General features: G+C 35.8%; 1 protein-coding gene across 3 annotated transcripts in view; it reads right to left on the bottom strand.

The window, feature by feature from the left end:
• LOC131946722 (uncharacterized) overlaps positions 1-12294 on the bottom strand; it is a 30851-nt gene extending 18557 nt beyond the window's left edge. The window contains exon 1 of one of the 3 annotated variants that reach the window (XM_059307639.1): positions 12164-12294. The gene's annotated coding sequence lies outside the window, so the exon portion shown is untranslated. Of the gene's footprint in view, positions 1-10497; positions 10519-12158 lie in introns of those variants that run through there. The other 2 variants (XM_059307650.1, XM_059307659.1) reach the window with 2 other exon arrangements.
• Between the last annotated feature and the right edge of the window lie 8887 nt (positions 12295-21181).

Below are 21181 nucleotides of genomic sequence, written 5' to 3' on the forward strand. Positions count from 1 at the left end.
CGGTGAAAACGTCACCGACTCTAGTATGAACGGTGCCCCTAGCCAACTCCAAACCTTCCCTGGGCACCCGAATAAAAAATAACTCACCCAGCCCCTTAATCAATAAAAATTATTGATTTGTACTTTAGAGTGATTAGATTGAATGATATGTATGCTAATGTCATATGATATTTAGTTTTTACGTCATTATTTTGGTGAACTTTAAATGTAGACATTTTAAACGGTGTGTCATTTGACACGACGTTGTTGTTTTTTAAAACTTGAAGTTTATAATCTTAAGCAAATTTTTACTAAGGTGATCAAAAATTAAGATGACAATGTAAGGTATAGAAAAAGAAAATACATTGAGTGGTAAAAATAAAAACTTGTCATTAGACGTAGTGTATTATGTATAAGTAAACTTTCTTAAAAATTAACGAAGTTCAAGTCAAAAAGAAGTTTGATGAAAACTGTAATACTAAAGCGAACATGGGGAGGTAATCTGCTGCAAGACTAAGATATATATTCGTCTTCCTTCTAGGTTCATTGCCTTTTTTGTTGAGGTTAAACATCGCCATGTTTTCAAATATCGCGATGTACGTCACGTTCTCTCCCCTCTTACCTAGTAATCGCTTCCTCTACCCATTGTTTACAACACGCTTACAAAGAAAAAATATCCCACCCTCTACTTGAGACATAAAATACAAAAGTGTATTGTGCCTTGTCGTCACAGGAAACAAAAACGGTAGCGTCTAATGTTGTTAACCCTTGTCTTCCTAAATTATTTTTTAACTTGTTAAAGAAATTGACTGTTTAGTTAAGGAATCTGACGCGAATTTTTTTTTTTCACAAGGGACGATACTCGTGTGTGTAGACAAGTCTGTTCTAATTTTAGAACAGTTGTCTTTCCTCTCGTTTCTCTATTAGGGAAGCCGTAAGGGGAAGACACGCGACACGTCTTTTAAAATGTAAACAACCGTGCACGGGGTACACTTAAAATAAACCCCGCTGCGAAAATGACAATGGCATGGTGACACTTTTTGGAAAACACGCTTTCATGTAAATAAAATAAGAGTCGCTTTTGTTGTCGCCATGATAATGTATACCTATAAGTTCTCTCCGCCATTACCGACCTAGTATGAATTTCGCGCGCGCGCGCATGTGTGTGTGTGTGTGTGTGTGTGTGTGTTTGTGTGTGTGTGTGTGTATGTATATCTCAAAAAAGCGTATCATGTCAACACCTGGGCAACAAGTCATAGTCAAAAAGGCCTAATTCATTACAGATCTATAGGAAATCCCTCTTTACATGTACTTACGTTAGGGGGAGTAAACTCATTTGAATAAAAAAAAACGTATTTAAATATATAGAGTTATAGAACCTTAACCCCGCATACCTACGTACCAACGCATCAAGTCGCCCTGTCGCCCATTAAAAAACACGAACCTACCGAGACTTCGTTTCGTCTCAAAACCTGACTTAACGGTGGTTGAAAGAAAATTCCGACCCTTAAATATATTTTTGTTTTCGCTGACCCTCGCTATAAGCGAATAGTTACAACCATTAATCTTTCATACATAGCAAGGGACGATTCGCAGGACATGTGGAAACAAAATTTTTTAATTTGATCAAAGAATGACCGGGCGTACGATATGTGAACATAGTTCATGTACAGCTGAAGTCTAATGAAAAAAGCCGAGAGCCGTGACTAATTACAGCACCAGCTGTCGCCACACTTAACGCGGAGAGGGACTTAATGGTTTCGATTAATTACCTGTTGTGATCGCTTCAGTGAGTCCGCTATTAAGCAACCACGGGGAGCGCCGGGGAGGCTCATGGGCGGATCGATAAGTACAAGCTGTCGCTAATAAGTAACAGCTGTGGTTAAATGGATGTTATACACAATGACACTTTCTAGTACACGCTAGTGTTAGTCTTTTATTTCAAACGGCGTACAACAAAGAAATTAAAAGCAAACTAATTAAAATGAATTTCAAACAAATAAATTATACAAAGTAATTAAATTAACCAACAAGTAAACAACAATTAAAAATAAAATTTAAAAATAATAATTTAAAAAAATTTTAAAAATTTAAAAAAATTAAAATCAAATTACGTAACTCGTTAATAATAATTAAACTAATTATAAAATTAAATTAAATTAAAAATAAACAAAATAAAAATAATTAAAAAGTAAACAAATAATCAAATTACATAACTCGTTAATAAAAATTACACAATATAAACAAAGTAATTAAATTAAACAACAAGTAAACAAACAAATTAAACAAAATAAAAAATACAATCAAAGTAATTAAATTACGTAACTCGATAATAAAAATTAATTAAAATTTTAAAAATTCATTAAAACTCATTAAAAAACGCATTAAAATTACGTAACTAGGTCAATGATTACGTCACAAGGTCACTGATTACGTCAAAAGGTCAATGATTACGTCACAAGGTCACCAAAAGGTGACTCACCCTTCACTGCTCCGCCAACCCCAGTTGGCGTAGTATTTTACTATATGTCGTTGTCCCGCCTGCGCATCCTGCTCACCCACCCTGCGGCAGCTGGCGTAGTATTTTACTATATGTCTTTGCGGCAGGCTGCGGCAGGCTGCGCATCCTGCTCCGAGTATTTTACTATATGTCATTGTCCCCCCTGCGCATCCTGCTCCGCCAAAAAATCGCTCCAAAAGCGACCTAATATACTACTCACTTAACCTCTAAGTACATCCATTTATCACAATACTATCAAGTTATTTTAAGCATTACATTTTTTGGATTAAACATAGAGAAATCTCACATTTCGTAAGAATGAGGCTATCCTAAAGATTAACTCAATGAGTAACGAATTGATCGACTTAAAACACGTTTTTCCTTATCTTAAGGTCTCTATTAAATAAGGCGAAGTAAAGACATTGACATCTAGGCAGGGGTCGGCTAAAAAAGAGCTGATTGATTTCATCTGTTAAAAAAAGTAAACCACTTTTACAAGAAGCTTGTCTGTAACACGATAAGCATCACCGTACAGAAACCCTGTCCTGCATCAACAACTGACATTCTAAGTAGAAAAGCAAGCAAAAAAAACAACTTGATAGGACAAGAGTCAAATATTTGTTATCAATTAAATTAAGACACACTCTGAAATTAAGTACTCAATTTTTACTTTCTCGTATATACGAAGTATAGAGAAAGTATTGTAATCGTGCACAAAAATCACTTGAAATTTTAACAATTTTCACCGTATTACACCTCAGTCCTTCATCACATCCGAAGTATAGGGGACTTATTTTAATCGGGCAAAAATTATCAATCCAGATGTATCAAAATTAAGAGGTTTTGTGTGTAATCCAGTCTGAAAAACTGGGCTTTGCAACTCTGTCCGTATGTCTGTGTGTGTGTGTGTCTGTGTGTCTGTCCGTGTGTAAACACGATTACTTGAGTACCGTTACAGCTAGGTTGATGAAATTTCATATATAAGTAGTTTATCAAAATCGTAGATCCGTATCAACTTTTGAGCGATTTCCGAGAACAGGAAGTGGTACTTTTTCTACTTTGAATTTTTAAAAAGCCTATAACTTGAGTATTATTTCACATAGATAAATGAAATTTCACACATTAGTTAAAGATCTAATTCTCTACCTTCTGTTAAATTTTGAGTAATTTCCATTGACCGGAAGTAGTAATTTACGCTACTTCCGATTTCTCAAAAAACTAATGTAAATTTTTAAAGTACTAATAATATTGCGCACTATTAAACACTCTTTTATTTAGCGTTCACTTGGTGTGCAATTCATTTGTCTACGAGATTTTATTCTATTTTTAAAACTTTAAGTATTTAAAATTGATTAAAAATCATGTCTATAGCCCGAGTTCCCATCCCCTGTTGTTTTTTATAAGAATATTCGAGAAAGTTTAGGGGAGATCACTCCCGGTTTATTTTTTCAGGAAAAAAAAAAGCAATCAATACAAAAATGTTACACGTAGATTCTTTTTAGCTCTTTAAATGGGTTATATTTCATTTCTGTGTGGCTTTTATTGTACCGAAGATAGTTGTAGAATTTTTTTTTATTTAATGATATTTCAACGCCAAGGGTAGACAGTATATAGTCCAATTAGAGACATTTCAGTAACAGCGCCTGCTTCCATCCCCTCTACAATTTTTTTTTAATTTAAGAAAGGCAAATCTGAGGTATTACTAGACGACCCAGTATCCCGTTGGAATGCACAACATGACTAATATTCCACTGCACCTCACCCTCCCCGTATTAAACCTTTTCAATCCTAAACCCACCATAATCTCAGCCCCGACTCTCTGACCATTACCACCGGGTATACATATGTGACGTTCAAGAGGGAGTGGAGTCCTAAAGAAGTTGATTGTGTGGGCATTGGTGGTGGGTGAGATTGACTTAGCTTCTACACAAGAGGGGTGTTAAGTTTAAGGCAACTGTATAATGTATTTGATTAAGAATAATTGAATTAGAAAATATTATACATAAATCTTCAACCATAATTACTTTATATATACAGTTTGAATAGAGTAATTAATTTTTTTAAAAATTACAATACAGACTCAAATACAACTTATGTGGCACCTCTGTTTAAATTTATTTATGGGCAAACTGCGTAGCGGTGGGGAAATTTTGACACGGTCGACAACGTCATCACGATGAAGTAGTAGTATTATGACAGTTTAGGCGATAGTGATTACGAGTACAAATTCTATGAAACAGAGTCAACTTTATATAAATTATTATTTTAGTTTAATAGATCTAGATTTATATTAAATTTAAAAAAAAACCAACTAAACTTAAACTAACACTGATCGCACAATTAATTATCCGCTCAGCTGTTGTATCGTTTGAATTTGTTTCGAATAGTTAGTAATTATCAAAAGGTAATCGCACTATTTAAATTCTTTGGTGTATCATCTAACTATCTATTTATATATATGTTACGGTCAAAGCCCAAAGTGCGGCCAAAGCCCGCATTAGCCGGCCAATGTGCGCATTGGCCGGCTCTCTTGGCCAAAGTCCGAAGAGCTTTGCACTGAGAGCGTATTTTGTACATTGGCCGGCCAATACGCGCACTGGCCGGGAAGTACTGGCCAAAGTCCGAAGCGCTTAAACTTGACAGCATATTTTTTACATTGGCCGGCCAATGCGCACACTGGCCGGGATGTCCTGGCCAATGTCATATTTAGACTAAGTTGTGATCGCGTTTTCATTATTCTGGGTGCGGTTTCATTGTGAGAAACGTATCGTATTGTTTGGCTCTTGTTTGTACAGCATTCTATATGCAATGCGACATGGAACAAAAGGACCGTCAGATCAAAGACAGACATACCAGATTGCTGCCAAAATAAATAATTCAAATCCTAATGCAAAAGAATTTGTGAATCAAGTTATTTCTGAACTAAAGTACATGTGGCATGAACTTAGTTCACAGAAAACCAAGGCATAACCAAAGCCAATGTTCAGAAGAACATCAGTAGATGTTCAAAACATGATGATGAGAAGGATGCAGACAAATGAATCAGCTTGTTGGGCTGCGAGTCTTAAATTCATTCAATTGATGAAAAACCGTAATTTTCATCATGGAATCCAACAATCGCCATACGAAACCTTGTTTGGATGCAAAGCAAAAGTGGGACTTAGCACTTCAAATCTACCAAGAGAGGCTCTCGATAAGTTAGCTACTGAGGAAGATCTTGAGAACATTGAACAAGGAATAGAGGTAGCCATATATGTAACGACATCCTCAGCTAACACATCTGCTGCCGTGGCGCAACGTCCAGACCAGCTGCATGACAATAATATGTGTAGAGTATGTGTAGTTTGTGACAAAGATTGTAGTGCAGCCCATTCTTGCAAAGAGTGTGGAGGGAACATTACTTTCAGAATTTGTCACAATAAACAAGAAACCATGGACAACAGGTCAGCAGCTCATACTACCTTGCAAACTCAAGGTGCTAAAATGCTAACAAAATTTAAACAAGCTGAAGTGGGAGATATTGGTCGCATCCGTATTACAGATGTTGACAGACGTCGCGGTGATCCTCGAAGCGTCATTGCAGTTGTCATGAGCGTCGAGGGCGCTTTCAACAAGCTAGGAACGGAACATGGTGTATTTAAACAACTATATGCTAGAAGTGAGTTTTCAATTCTTCACGAAAAACTGCTCTCATTGTCATCCGTTGACACTGAGGAAAATCACTACGAACCATCGCATCTTCACAATCACTGACCGGCGGCCAAGGCTACATTTACTGCAATTGCACAACCTAGTGCACAGCAAATCTTGCAAGCGTAAAAATAACAATATATTCTAAATAATAATCAACAAACCTTGGCCACTCCGCTGATTGGCTGGCAAAAGGCCGAAACGAAGTAAAGTTTCGAATTTTGGCCGATCAATGAGATGCTATATTGGCCAATGCGCGCATTGGCTGGCCAATGCGTGCTTTGGCCGACTTCGGGCTTTGACCGTAACATATATAAAAAGCAATGCACGTGTGTGTGTGTGTGTCTTTTTGTCTTTTATGCATTACTATACCTCTCATCACATTGCCGTGAAACTTTGGGAAGTTGTTAAGAATATTCCTGGGAAGTTTTCTGCGATTTAATTTTGCATGGGCGCCCCCCCCCCCCCGGCAGGATGCGATTTGGACCTCTGGTCTTTCCCGTAAGCGCTATGGCGACTACGTTGGTCTAAACAATGCGATAGACAATGGATAGGATGGGTCGTTCCAAACGCTCACTAAATTGAATCAGCCGCGTCCGCCGGTGCCCTGCTAGGGTGCGATTCGGCTGCAAATAAAAATTTCTGTTTGAACCCCCAAATACTCACCTGGGCCGCTGAGGGCCATTAATACGTTTTATTTTAATAATCAGAAAAATTAACCAACTTTAGATTATTAACTGGGATGTTTATTTTGTCTGTAAAAAAACTAAACAGTTTCGTCACTTTGCGAATGATGCAATTAACACCTATTTTTAGACAATCCAATCAGAAATTGAGATCGAGCATCTAATAATAGACCATTAGTAACGCTAACATATTGCATCAGTCACAGTGATGTTTAAAACACGTCAAATAATTTTTTACGCGTTAAAGAAAAAATCCTGTTCATTTGTGTCACTTTGTCGAATGACGAAATCTGCATCATTGTTTACTGGATGCTATTTGGCACTCTGGCTTATCCTATGAGCACGATTGCGCCTGTTAGTTTTAAGGAGCCAGGAGCCGTGCGCTGCTCCTATGCGGTAGTGTAATCGGGAGGGGGGGGGCTCCTGAGAGCGCCCCTCTACGTCCCTGACACATGGACGGTCACCGAAGTGTGTTCTACCTCATTTTATTCGGTGAGTGATTAATGTACACTCAAGGTTTTCATGCGTGTCCGATATTTATTATCCAAGCGCAGGCATTGTTTACATTTAAATAACCATTCTTATATATTTCGTCGGACTTTCTTCTATTCCCGCGGCAACGCGCGGGGACGGGTACGCTAGTACTAAATATATTGCGACTAAGACAACAGTGGCGCTTAGAATTCGTTAGTTAAGAGGTTATTAAATGGAAAGCAAACCAGTAAAGAAGAAACATTCAGGGGGGAGAGCAAGAAATTGAAAGACATTTCAGATCGCCAACAAACACCCAAAGTGTCAAACAAACTGGATACATATTTTTCTTCGAAACGCCTCTGAATAAATTAATAATATTCTTGAGTTAGAAGGACTGTCATGCGTATCCTATTGAATTGTGATCATGTTTCTGGGTTCTAGATTTTAAACTAATTTATTTCTATTTATTATTTTATGACAAAGTTATGGTTTCCTTAGGTGCCCGCACTGGTTAGCATACGAAAGTAAAAGTTTCATTGAAAAAACGAACAAACATAATTAATTTGCTTATATTCTCCATTAGAAAATCTGTCATGAGTATCTCATTAAAATTGAAAATATTGTTGCAACTTAATTGAAATAGCAAATAAATGTATCATTAAAGCTATAGCCGAAAGGAAATAATGCAGTAAATATAACGCAGTAAAATTTTCAATCGACAACTATCATGGCTACAAATCGGACGGCCATTTTTGTTTTGAAGAGAAGAACTCTATGCAGGGAGTAAAATGAATTTTTAGTACGTTGTTTGCATTGTTAAATGTTTATTTTTAAATTGAAATATGGATCTTAATTTTACTAACGTCTTTAAATACATGTTTACGTATTGAAATTAAAAACAAAATATTTTTTCTACATAAATAAGCATTTTAACATTCTACACAGATTGATGATTTTCTGACAAATGTACACGCATTTTAACTTATAAATGGTGCTAATATACTAACAAATAGATAGTTACTGACTTTAATAGCTTGTTTTAATTTAATTTAATTTGCGCTCCCGTTCCCAGCTACATAATATATATATATATATATATATATATATATATAATATACTATATATATATATATATATATATATATATATATATAATAATATATATATTATATATATATATATATATATATATATATATATATATATATATATATATATATATATATATATATATAATATATATATATATATATATATATATATATATTATATATATATATATATATATATATATATATATATATATATATATATATATATATATATATATATATATATATATATATATATATATATATATATATATATATATATATATATATATATATATATATATATATATATATATATATATATAATTACTAGCTGCATGTCATTACTTCGCTATGATGTAAAATAAATTGAAAGTAGCACTCTGAAGAAATAAGAAAAAACACACAATATAGGCCGACAAAACAAAAATAGTATCAATCTTACCAAAAAACAAACAAAATATACACACACTACAACCAAAAACAATGAAAGTAACACAATCTGTTTTGTAATTCTTGTAAAAAATTTCTTACGTAATAATTCCTGGGAAATTATTTAAGACAAGTGAAATAGGGGAAATAATCACTCTCTTAATATAAATATGTATATATCTACACATTTAATTATAAATGTCAAAACAAATAAATAACTGCTTTAGAATATAATGAAATTATTTAAAACTATTTGTATTAACAAAATGTTTTTGTCTATAATCAGAATAAAATATATCGTCATCATAAATGCTAAAGTATTACAGCATAATGAAAGTTTTTGAAATCAGAGTTGGTATAAAACCACGCTTTTCATCGTATTAGAAATACATTCGGAATAACATTAACAGCCTACATTCAACTAATTGTCGGTCATTTAGTTCAGATCAGATATTTTTGAATTAACTACTGCTTCTTTGTGCTCCTTAAAGATCTTTTTTTAACTTAGTGATAGGTATGGGTTAGATCACTGTATTGCTCACACACCTTTTTACTGTCCAGTCACTTTAGGTCAATTATCCAACCCAGTGTATACCTAGGTGTGACATTAATGTCGTTCTACACAATTGTGGTGGTGAGGTGTGGGGGGGGGGGGGGGACAATATTTATGACAATATTTTTTTTACATAGGGGTCCATGGGGGGAGGGGGGGTTATAATTTGAAATCGCAAAAATACTACTACTTCATCGTGATGACAATGACGTTGTTGACCGTGTCAAAATTTCCCCACCGCTACGCAGCTTGCCCATAAGTAAATTTAAATATAGGTGCCACATTAGTTGTATTTGTTTCTGTTTTGTAATTTTTTTTAAAATTAATCACACGATTCAAACTGTATATATAAAGTAATTATGTGTGAAGTTGTATGTATAACATTTTCTAATTCAATTATTCGTAAGCAAATACATTATACAGTTGCCTTAAACTTAACACCCCTCTTGCCAAGTGGTACTACCCGTAGAGGTTTTTTAAACATTGCAATGCATCGTAATGGTTATTTTTAGAATGGCAAACTGATGCAGCTGTTGATACGTGTTGTAAACGTAGACACTACTAGACAAGTACAATAATGCTTAATTGCATGAAAAGAAATCTTGTGATTCACATAGATGTGCCGACCAAAAATATTTTTTAACAAATATCATTGTTTAAAACTTTGAGTTTAAAAAGTTTCCAAAAAGGCGCCACTTTGCTGAAAATGGCCAGAGGGGGGGGGGGGGACGGCCGCTCCCCTGCTCCCCCCCTGCGTACGCTACTGTGTTAAGGGGTAATCCATAAATGACGACATTTTTTTGGCTAAAAGCGCCCCCTCAACACCCCCCCCCCAACCTACATCATGATAGTCACAAAAGGTAAGACTCACACGCGTGTCAACCGGGAAGGGGGAGGGGGGGTCGCGTCTCTTCTGTTGTTTTTTTTTTTTTGTTCACATATGGAAGCGCTTATCATAAATACTTTTTTTTTTAAAACAATTCACAATATTTTACTTATTCTAATTTATTAGCCTAGCTACATAGAATCATGATTTAGTATTAAAGATGTGAACAAACATAAGACAAACTGATCAATTTAAATACAACTTACCAAAAAATGCCTAATTCGAAATAACAGTGGAGCTTTAGAATAATTAAATGGTACGTCATAGTTTGGTAATACCCTATCCCCTTGTCATACGTTATAAAAGTATGAACCTCCTCCCTTTATCGGGAAAAAAAGCATGACGTCATTAAATGACTAAATTTTTGCATACACCTACATTTCTGCTGTTTTCTATCTGTATTAACAGCACTGTTGTTCAAAGTTGACTTATGATAATTCAGCCTGCACAGGTGTTTCACGTGTGTGCTATACTCATTTGTATTTTATTCATCATCACAACAAGATCGATTTGTGTAGCTTGGAATTCAATTAAGCAAGTTCAATTCATTTAGAAGGAGTTCTTTTTATTCGTCCACAGCAAAACATAGGTATAACTAGGAGCGCGTTTTCGTCTATATGTGAGCGGGTGAATGATTTATTTGTGTGTTTATTTGCTGTAATCTGTATGCTGAGTGACAATATATGAAGGAGTGATCACTAGGGACTTCTTTTTCCCTTCTGAGAACGATCGCAAGAATGTAGTCAGTTGAGCTGAACGTTTTTTTGGCACCTCGCGTGTCAAAAGGCTGCAGCTACAATTTGACTTTGTTTCGTCTAGTGCAGGGGTCTCCAAACGTTTCAGTCCGAGGGCCGCATTAACTATCAAATTTCAGTTCGGGGGCCAGTTTCTTCCTGGCATGTCTTTAATTTTTCTGGTCGAAGTTCCTCAGCCATAACCAACAAACGCTTTTTTCCGTGGACAAAAATATCTACGCAGGCCGGATGAGAGGACCTCGCGGGCCGCATCTGGCCCGCGTGCCGTAGTTTGGAGACTCCTGGTCTAGTGTGTTGTATTAAGCTATGTTTGACATGTGTCTAGCTTTTAGACTGTACTGGATTATCTGTTCATTTTTTAAAATAATATAGAGGATTGGTTCCATCATTTATTTTTGTTTTAATAAATTTACGTTTAGTTGATTATCTTTCGTTTTTATTTTAATTTTAGACTAACGTTAAGTGGGTTTAGCCGGACTTGCACTGACACCCGATGGTAAGATATTTCTAGGGTTGGATTAGATATTGAGGTTTTAGAATATCCTCCAGCCCCCTGTCTAGGCTAACATTTTACAATGAGCGCGTGTTTTTGTACATATTACAACATATGGTTTATAAATAAAGGGAGCGCGTCATATTAGTCCATATTCATCTATTCCCTGTATACTAATTTCTGAATTATCAACTACTAAAATTTAAATATAAAGCTATTATTTTTCTACGCCTTAAATTCTATGTAGTGAAAAAAAAGTATTATGTGCCATTTGTAAAAGCGCTCTATTTAATTATTGAAAGTAATACTGAATTAAACGAACATGTGGAAATGCTAGGTACATTAATTTTAATTTTTAAAATCTTATTCTTTATTGCATTTACAATGAAAGTTAAGTTAAAGTAACTGTGTATAACCTATAGATCCATGTGACAGTAATGAAGGTCACTACATGCATTAGAATATTGCTTTTGCATTCATTTCAATTGGGGACAAAAAGCAAATAGTTTTATTTACATAGATAAAAAAAAGAAAGGTTGGTGGGTTATTTTTGCACAGACGTATACCCTGTTACATATCACGAGCAGAAGTTTTAAACGTCATTAAAATACTGTTTTACCTTACCTAGCCTCCTGCTCTGACAAAACCAAAACACAAAAGTCACAAACTTGATTCTCAACTCACGGAAGCCATGTTTTAAACAGTTGTATGCATGAACAATGATTAGTGTCCTACTTAAAGCTGAATAATTACCAACTACTAATTGTGTATGTCGCGCCAGCTGCCGCGGTCGTCAGATCTCACAGGACGATAAAACAGACAAGTTGAAAGGTCATCCGCCATACACTGCGTGCTAACTATTGGAGAATTCACACGGGGTCACGTTTATAAAAACCTTTTTAAAAAGACATGCATCGCAGAGCCCCAATCGCAGAGTCTGACAATATAGAAATTGTGTTTCAAATAAGGAACGGCGATTCGAGTTATAAACCACGCAGATATTGAAGACCTGTCAAATGGCATCAGTCCATCTAGTTCAGAGCGCGCATTTATTTTGCTATGACTGTTTGTTTAATAATATAGCTAGGTTTTTTTTTCAATATCGTCTTAGAAGTATACGACTAGTTCCGACCTGAGTCTATTCCAAGCATCTCCTAGGGAGGGCGGATCCCCGAAGAACGTCTACCCGCCCCTTCCCCCCCCCCCCCCCCCCAACGAAATAGAATTAATATAGATTTTAACCAGTGTCCGCCCTGGAAATTTAGACCGCCACCCGAAAATTTCAAGGTTCCCTCCCCCCCCCCCCCCGTTCCCCGCCACCACCACACCAACACCCTGTAGAAAAAAAAATTAAAAGAAACACTGAAAAACTGACTTTGCTCTTTACCTGTACAAGTTAACGTGACATAATTACAGTTTAGACACGTAAACTGGAAAAAGACATATGACGAAATGGAACGGACCCAAGCGAGAAAAGTTTAAAAGGTCTTCGACAGGCCCATTAGATATTATAAAAATATTATGCGCTCTTTTGACGGGGTGCCATAAAAAAAAATCATGCACGGTGTAGTTAAAAATTAATATGGTTAGAAATCCTGTCTGTTTGGGGTTTTTATTTTTGGACTTAACTAAAGATAGGATGTATTTTATGTTTTTAATATTTTTGGTAATTAAATAAAAATTTAAATTAAAGCAAAAACAAGTTGGTTTTCACGTGTAATGGCGACATAAACAATGGTATCCTGCTATTCGATAGGCTAGCATGAATTTCTTGTAAACAAAAATTGGCAGAACTATGTCATGTGGTTTAAATTTGCAGTGTTATTTAAAAACTATATCTGCAAAGTTTAGTAAACAAAAAACTATGATGTGAGGCTGTCAGAAATCGATCACGGAGTTCCTGTATAGCCAATCAATGTTTGTCTTACGAAAGTGAAACATCGGGTTATAACATAAAAATAAAAAAATGAAAATATAACATTATATTCAAGTTCTCTTTATTTGCAACTTTTATAACATTGATTCTAAAAATATTAAATGTCTGAATTATTTTTAGACTTAAGTTTTTACTTTCTCGTATATACGTAGTATAGAGAAAGTATTGTAATCGTGCAAAAAAAAAAAAATCGAGATTTTTAGAAATCTCGACGTTTTACACCTCACTGATACGGAAAAAACATAATTTTGCAATCTTGTCCGTATGTCTGTGTGTGTGTGTGTGTCTGTCTGTCTGTGTGTCCGTGTGTAAACACGATAACTTGAGTACCGTTACAGCTAGGTTGATGAAATTTCATATATAAGTATTTTATCAAAATCGTAGATCCGTATCAACTTTTGAGCGATTTCCGATAACCGGAAGTGGTACTTTTTCTACTTTGAATTTTTCAAAAGCCTATAACTTGAGTACTATTTCAGATAGATAAATGAAATTTCACATGTAAGTAAAAGATCTAATTCTCTACCTTCTGTTAAATTTTGAGTAATTTCCGTTGACCGGAAGTAGTAATTTACGCTACTTCCGATTTCTCAAAAAACTAATGTAAATTTTAAAAGTACTAATAATATTGCGCACTATTATGCGCTTTTTTATTTCGCGTTCACTTGGTGTGCAATTAATTTGTCTAAGAGATTTTATTCTATTTTTAAAACTTTAAGTATTAAATTTGGATTAAAAATCATGTCTATAGCCCGAGTTCCCATCCCCTGTTATTTTATATAAAAATATTCGAGAAAGTTTAGGGGAGATCACTCCCGGTTTATTATTTTTCATTATTTGTACGGTCGTTTCGATTGCAAAATCTAAAAACATGCAGGTTTTAATCCATGTCAACAATATGATGGAAGGGGTCTCGTCAACTCGGTCGCCTCCATTAAGAATGTACTTATTTTTGTTTGTTGATTACATTATATAACTTCATGTAGTTTTGTATGTAAACAAGTACCTTGCATTACTTAATAGAACTTAGGCGAAAAGTCCTTAAATATTCTGCTTTATGATGATCTATCTAAATATATATAAACCAATGTATATGTGTCTGTTTGTCTTTAATCAGATTGCCATGACATTTTGGGAAGTTGTTGAGAATACTACTGGGAAAGTTTCTGCAAAAACAAATTAAAAATTCGCAGGGCTGGCGCCCTCAAGGGGCGTGATTCGATTTTTCTTTATATGCGGATTATAAAAAATAAAAGTCGATTGCGGTTGACACCATGAAATTTCGGGGGGTTGATTATGACATTCCAGGGGAGGTTTCTGTAAAAAAAAAAATTTTTTAAATATTTCGCAAGGGCGGCGCCCATGGAAGGTGCGACTTTTTTTCTGTATACGGTATATAAAAAATAAAATTCGGATGCAGATTAACCGTTCATCCGAGTAGATGAAATGGGAAGTAGATGAGAATACTCCTGGGGAGGTTTCTGCGAAGAAAAATATTTCAACTTTGCACGGGCATCGCCGGGCAGGGTGCAATTTGGCGCCCTAGGCTTTCCCATGAGCGCTATGGCGCCTACGTTTGTTTTAAACAATGCGATAGACTATGAATAAAATGGGGCGCCGACAGGGTGCTATTTGTCGCTCTGGGTTATCTTGTAAGCACTATGGCACCTACATTAATTATAAGGAGCCAGGGGCCGTATGCGGCGCCTCTGAGGCAGTGTTTCTTCCAGATTTTTTCTCCGGGGAGCACTTAAAATTTTCGGGGGGAGGGGGGGAAGGGGCACTGGTAAAAGTAAATATTTTCTTATATATAATTATCCAGATTCGGCACTTAGTTACTGGACATCCATAATAAATATAGTCGTGGTCATACGCGGTTACTACAAATGCTGATCAGTAAATGCAAAAAAAAATTACTAAATTAATATTATTATTCAGTTTGAAACAATGTAAACAGTTAGTGATCTGCTGGTGTAGCCTTTATTTGGTGATGTGTCAAACAGTGGGTATCTTTATTACAAGATTAATTTATCATCAGTGGGCTGATGATGCACACAATTCCTGGAGACCTGAAAATAAATGGCATTCTTAGTTATTAAATATAATAATACAACGAATGAGTGATACAATATATTATAGCCAGATTAGATACTCCATTTATAAGACTATCAATAACGAGTAAAATGGCCCGTTGAAGGAGAGATACAACTGTTGATAGTGTTGTCTTTTTCTTTAAACCAAAACTAAAATCACCTCCTCAACTTCCCGATTAACCGGAAACGAACAATGCCATTTTTATCCAGAATCGGCACATAATTACTGCACATCCATACTAAATATAGTCGTGGTCATACCCCTAAACCTTGAACCTAAGCTCAAGCTTGACAAAAGTCGAATTGAGAGTTTCTTTCAACAAAGTGAGGGAAGGGATGCAGAGACCCCCGAAGAAAAAAGCCTACCAGCTCCTTTAACGACATCACATTTATACAGAAAATATATACTACGAGCTGACCCGCGACGTAGTATACGCCGCTAGTTAGATTAATTCCTATTTTTCAGTAACTCATAATTTGTGAATTTGACACTATCAATGCTGTGCTTTAAAACACTATCAGTAGCTAGTGAATGACGATTATCCTCAGCCTCACTTTCCACTCCCCCCCCCCCCCATCCATGAAAGCAGCCGCCTGTGACGACAGTTTACAGACGACAATGAAAAGAGCAAGCAGAACATGTTAATATCTCCCCTTTAATTCAAATACTTTTAAAACTAAATTATCTGAACCTAATATCCGTCACTACGTTTGTAAACAGCTCACCAGACTGGTGGGGGTGGGGTGGTAGTGATTTGGTCTGTTTAGCTTACATCTTGGTGCCTCGATTGGTCCCAATGAAGAGAATTATAGATACCAGTATCCACCCCCCCCCCCCTCCGAAAATTTCAATTACTCCCCGCCCCCCGGGAAGGAAAGTCTGAAAGAAAAACAGGTTGCATTTGTAGGTCATACAGGCTAAAGGTAGAGCCGACTTCTATAATAAAGACCCGTTTCCTACTTTTGGCCGCTAAACCTCAATCATGGAGATAGATTTTTTTCAGAACTTTTATCTCCGGGGGAGGGGGCACTATACATCTGGGGGTGCGGATTAAATTCTTTCGGGGTGGGGGGGGGGGGGCGCCAAAAGGGGTAGGAAAAAAAATAAAAGCTCATTTAAACTGCGATTTCTAATTATAAACAGTCAAAGTTAAGAAATTTAACGGCTACGAGCATTTGCATACCGATTTAACAGCTTTCTACCTTGATTGTGTAACTTTTAAACATGTAACCTTAAGAAACAGTAGCCGGCAAAAACCGTTTTACTAGATTTGGGGGGGGGGGGGGGAGAGGCTTTTTCGCGATTTAAATCGGAAGGATTTGGTGAGATGATCAGCTTTACCACTTTAAAAAAAAATTGTATTAAAACGTATTATACGATTGTGTAATCGTAAAAAAGTTTGTGACGTTAAAACCCACTGTACTAACTTTTTTTCAAGATGCTGCAAGGGGGAGGGGGGGGCGCTTTTCGCCAATTAAAATCGCAAGGATTTACACTGGATTGGTGAGTATATAACATTTATCACTTAAAAAATAAGCCAATTATACTAAAGCATATTGTACGATTGTGTAACATTAAAACAGAGGTAGTGACGTTAAAACCCGCTGTACCAGCTTTGTCCAATATGGTTCCAAAAATATAAACGCAAGGTATTGTACTGGATTGGTAAGTAGATAGCTTTTAACAGTTAGAAAAGAAAGCAAAAGTATTAAAGCGTATTGTGTAACAATAAAATAAGAAAAAGGTAGTGGGTGAAGCAGTTTTCCTCCAAGGCAAATGGGAAGGATATACACAAGAACGGCTGAATAAATAAATCCTTTAACACTTAAAATAGAAACTAATTGTATAAACGCGTAATTTACGATTTTACTAGCCAGTTCTGTTAAGAAATGACGCGACTAGTTCTTTATACGATTCTCTCAACTTGAACGTGAGAGATCAGATACTTTTACTCGATTAAAAAAAAATCCCCTTAATGCTTTTTAATACTTAAAATAATTATTGATTTCTCGAGGATTTCAAAAGTACAGTTGTTTTGTTTAGTACACATATCTTATACGAGAAAAATGGCCAATTGAGGAAGGATACAACGGGCGCTAGGTTGATAGTGCTATCTATTTTTACAAGCTTTTATTTAACTCACTTCCTCGACAGTCTGTCGTCAGTCTGTCGTCAGTCTGTCTTGACGGAAACGCAGGAGTGAAAATTTGGACAGTTCTACTTGACCGACACGATTCACAGTTGGCACGTGGGTCAAGACATGAAGCCAATGCAATCTGAAACTAAATTTGACTTAATTGGATGCCTAATTGATTTTTTATGAATTAATTAAAATTTGGACCGAATTAGTAGGCATGTCTAGTCAACCACACCACACGCGTCATCAATAGCTGCGCCATCACGACCACGTAATGGCTGCGTTCAAAAACCATTGCGCGCCTACTGAACGTGATATTCAGTAGGCGCGCAATGGTTTTTAGTCATGTAACTCTATTGTAGATAAAACATGTAAAGTACTGAAAAAAAATTCATAAAAAACGTTTTAATAACAAGCTTTTATGTAATGATGCACTAAAAAGTAGAAAATAAATTATAGACTACTATTTAAATAACTATAAAGAAAAGCGTGGGTGTCTTCCTTAACATTAGTAAAGGTATCCAATAGATACTAAAGTGACCCACGCTTTTCTTTATAGTTATTTAAATAGTAGTCTATAATTTATTTTCTACTTTTTAGTGCATCATTACATAAAAGCTTGTTATTAAAACGTTTTTTATGAATTTTTTTCTCTAAACTAAAACCAAAACCAAAATCACCATCTTAATTCAATTTAACCGGAAACAAAAAATGACATTGAAAACGGATTTTTATCCAGACTTGGTACTTTAATTTATACAAAATATAGTCATAGGCATATCCCTAAACCGTGCACCTAATCTCATTCATGACAAAAGTCGCATTTAGAGTTTCTTTCAGGCACACACCCCAAAACATGTCTACCGTCCCATTCAACAAAATATAATTATATACCTTTTCCAGTGTCCGCCCCTCCCAAAAAATTCTACCCCCCCCCCCCAAAAAAAAATTCAAGTACCCCCACCCCTCGCCGGGGAGGAAAAAGTCTGAAAGAAACACTGGTCGCATTTGTAGATCATACAAACTAAAGGAAGAACCTGGGCGGGGCTTCGCTCCTACCGGAAGATATGCATGGAAAACTGTGCACGCTAAACACTTTTTAGATTAGAAAAAGTTCCCCCCTCCGGGGAGGAAAAAGTCTGAAAGAAACACTGGTGTCGCGCTTAGCCACTACCCTAAGAATTGCATGAAAGAAACTCTACACGCAAACCACTTTTTAGATTTGACACATGAATTAGGCTGTAATTTTATTATAGAGTATCGATTACGACATTTCTTTTGAGTTGGGGGGGGGGGGGGGGGGGGTCGGCTTAGACGTTCTTACGCGGGGGATGGGCTTCGCCCCTACCCGAAGAATTGTATGAAAGAAACTCTTCACGCAAACCACTTTTAAGATAGGACAAAATTGGCTTTTTAATTCAATGTTTACTCGAGAATCAATGACGTCATATTACTGTGTGCACTCTCCGTCTGTAGACTAATTTCTACTATATGCTTCAATGTGACGTCATGTTTCGTTTTCGTTTAACTATGCATGTTTTTAATTTGCTTGTGTTTTCTCTATAGCGTTCTTGTCAGATAGATGCACAGATAGATTCATAGACAGACAGCGAAACTATTAGTATTAATAATTATCCAAAAGAAATACTGTAGAGTTACATGCCGTGGCAAAGCACGGGTATACAGCTAGTCTATGATATGAGCGGGGACGGCAAGTGCCCTTGGCGCGACCTTATGTCCTTTCTTCCGTCATCGGTATAGTCACTTTATCTTCGTCAAAGCTGGAGAATGTGGTCGTGCGAGGGGGGACAAATAATAGTAGCATTTTCTTTGTTTATTGTAACTTTTAACTGCCGCATATATAATGTATATTACAAAAATAGCTACTGTGACATAATTACCCGATGAGTTGGATTTTCAAAAACGCGAGCACTGCCGTATAGGCTATTAGTTTGTGCATGTAGTTTTATTATAACCATTAGTTATAATGATTTTTTTTTACTGTTGATCTGACAAAATAATGTATACAACGTTTACTGCCTTTCTATTTTAAGCGGGATTCAAGCGTAAAGTCATTTGTCGGAAGAATTCGGCACCTGTGTGTTTTTTTATATCTAAAATCAACCCATTTGATTATCATTAGATTGTTCCGGATTCTTATTTTATTGGAGCGTCGGCGTCAAGTAAAAAAAAAAGTGTAGTATTTGTTAACAGCTGATGATTTTACAAAAGAATAACCGTTTGATATTTAGTAAAAAGAAATGAAATAAGGGTATGATTCAAACATTAAATTATTGGGATTTCTCTCTGGAAAAATCCATGAATTACGCAGCAATGTAAAATTTACCATTAGAGCACAGACTACTGTCCTCTTCCCCCTCCCCTCCTTAACACCCACAGCGGTAAAGCTGAAAGCGTTTATAAAACTGGTTTATTTAAACGTGAAAGATAATACACAAATACATGGCTCTTGTTTTGTCTGTAGTTTGCGTCATCAGCCAGTCAGTTGCTAGGTTTAAAAGCTCTGTAAAAAAGCCTTGAATGATTCTTGTCTGAACCATAAATTGGTCTGTTATATAGTTAACACAACCTAGCTCTACATTGTCATAAAACTCTGAACTTGAATTCTTCACGTAAGATTTTAATAGCATTGATGAATTTCTCAGGAAAGTCATGCCACAAGAAGATGTTTCAGAAGATGCTTCTGTCTTGCTATCAACAGGTAAAAATCGTCAAAAAAACGTGACATCATTTATTGACGACCCCTGTGTAGTCAAAGCATGATTTGCCTTTCCTAAAACCAGTTTATTCTTTCCGCATTTTTTTCGTATGCAACTCTGGAGATTCAGCTTAGAATAATCTTGCAAAATATTTTACTGGTGGGAGGTATAAGTTTGATGCTTAGCCAGTTTTTGCACCATTTTTTTTATTTCAGTTTTGGTATTTTGACTATTAGTACAGTTTTCCATTCATCCTGGTGTTTTTAAAATTCTTTCAAACTCCATGCTAAATTTAACAAATTATCTTAGCCATGTCTTCAATAATATTACTGGCAGCTGGTGCATTTTCTCTTAAAAAAAGCTGCTTGCACTTCTGATATTTCTATGGGTCTAGTGTTGTTATCGAGGTTTTAATTTTGCTTGATCGTATGTAAATTTGTTGGGCTGCTGGAACTATAGTAGTTATTATGCCTTGCCCATTTTTCCCTTCAGAGGCCCGTTGTTTCATTTGCTAACCAGACTTTGTTAAAAAAACAATTCCTTTTTTCCCGCAATTACAATCGTTTTTAGTTTGAGTTTCATTGTTGCTACTAAGAAGTAAACACTGCCAATGCCAGCTGTAGGGTCTGCAATTATATATTTAATCGTGTATTGCTGCCCCTGACTTTTCCCAACCAACACATTTCTTTTAATGCGATCCTTAGATTCCCGTAATGATCAATAAACCTGTTTACTTTTAATTAGAATAGTAACCG

This window comes from Physella acuta, unplaced genomic scaffold (assembly GCF_028476545.2).
Source record: "Physella acuta isolate Inbredline_101_S28 unplaced genomic scaffold, ASM2847654v3 ptg000053l, whole genome shotgun sequence".
NCBI classification, from domain to species: domain Eukaryota; kingdom Metazoa; phylum Mollusca; class Gastropoda; family Physidae; genus Physella; species Physella acuta.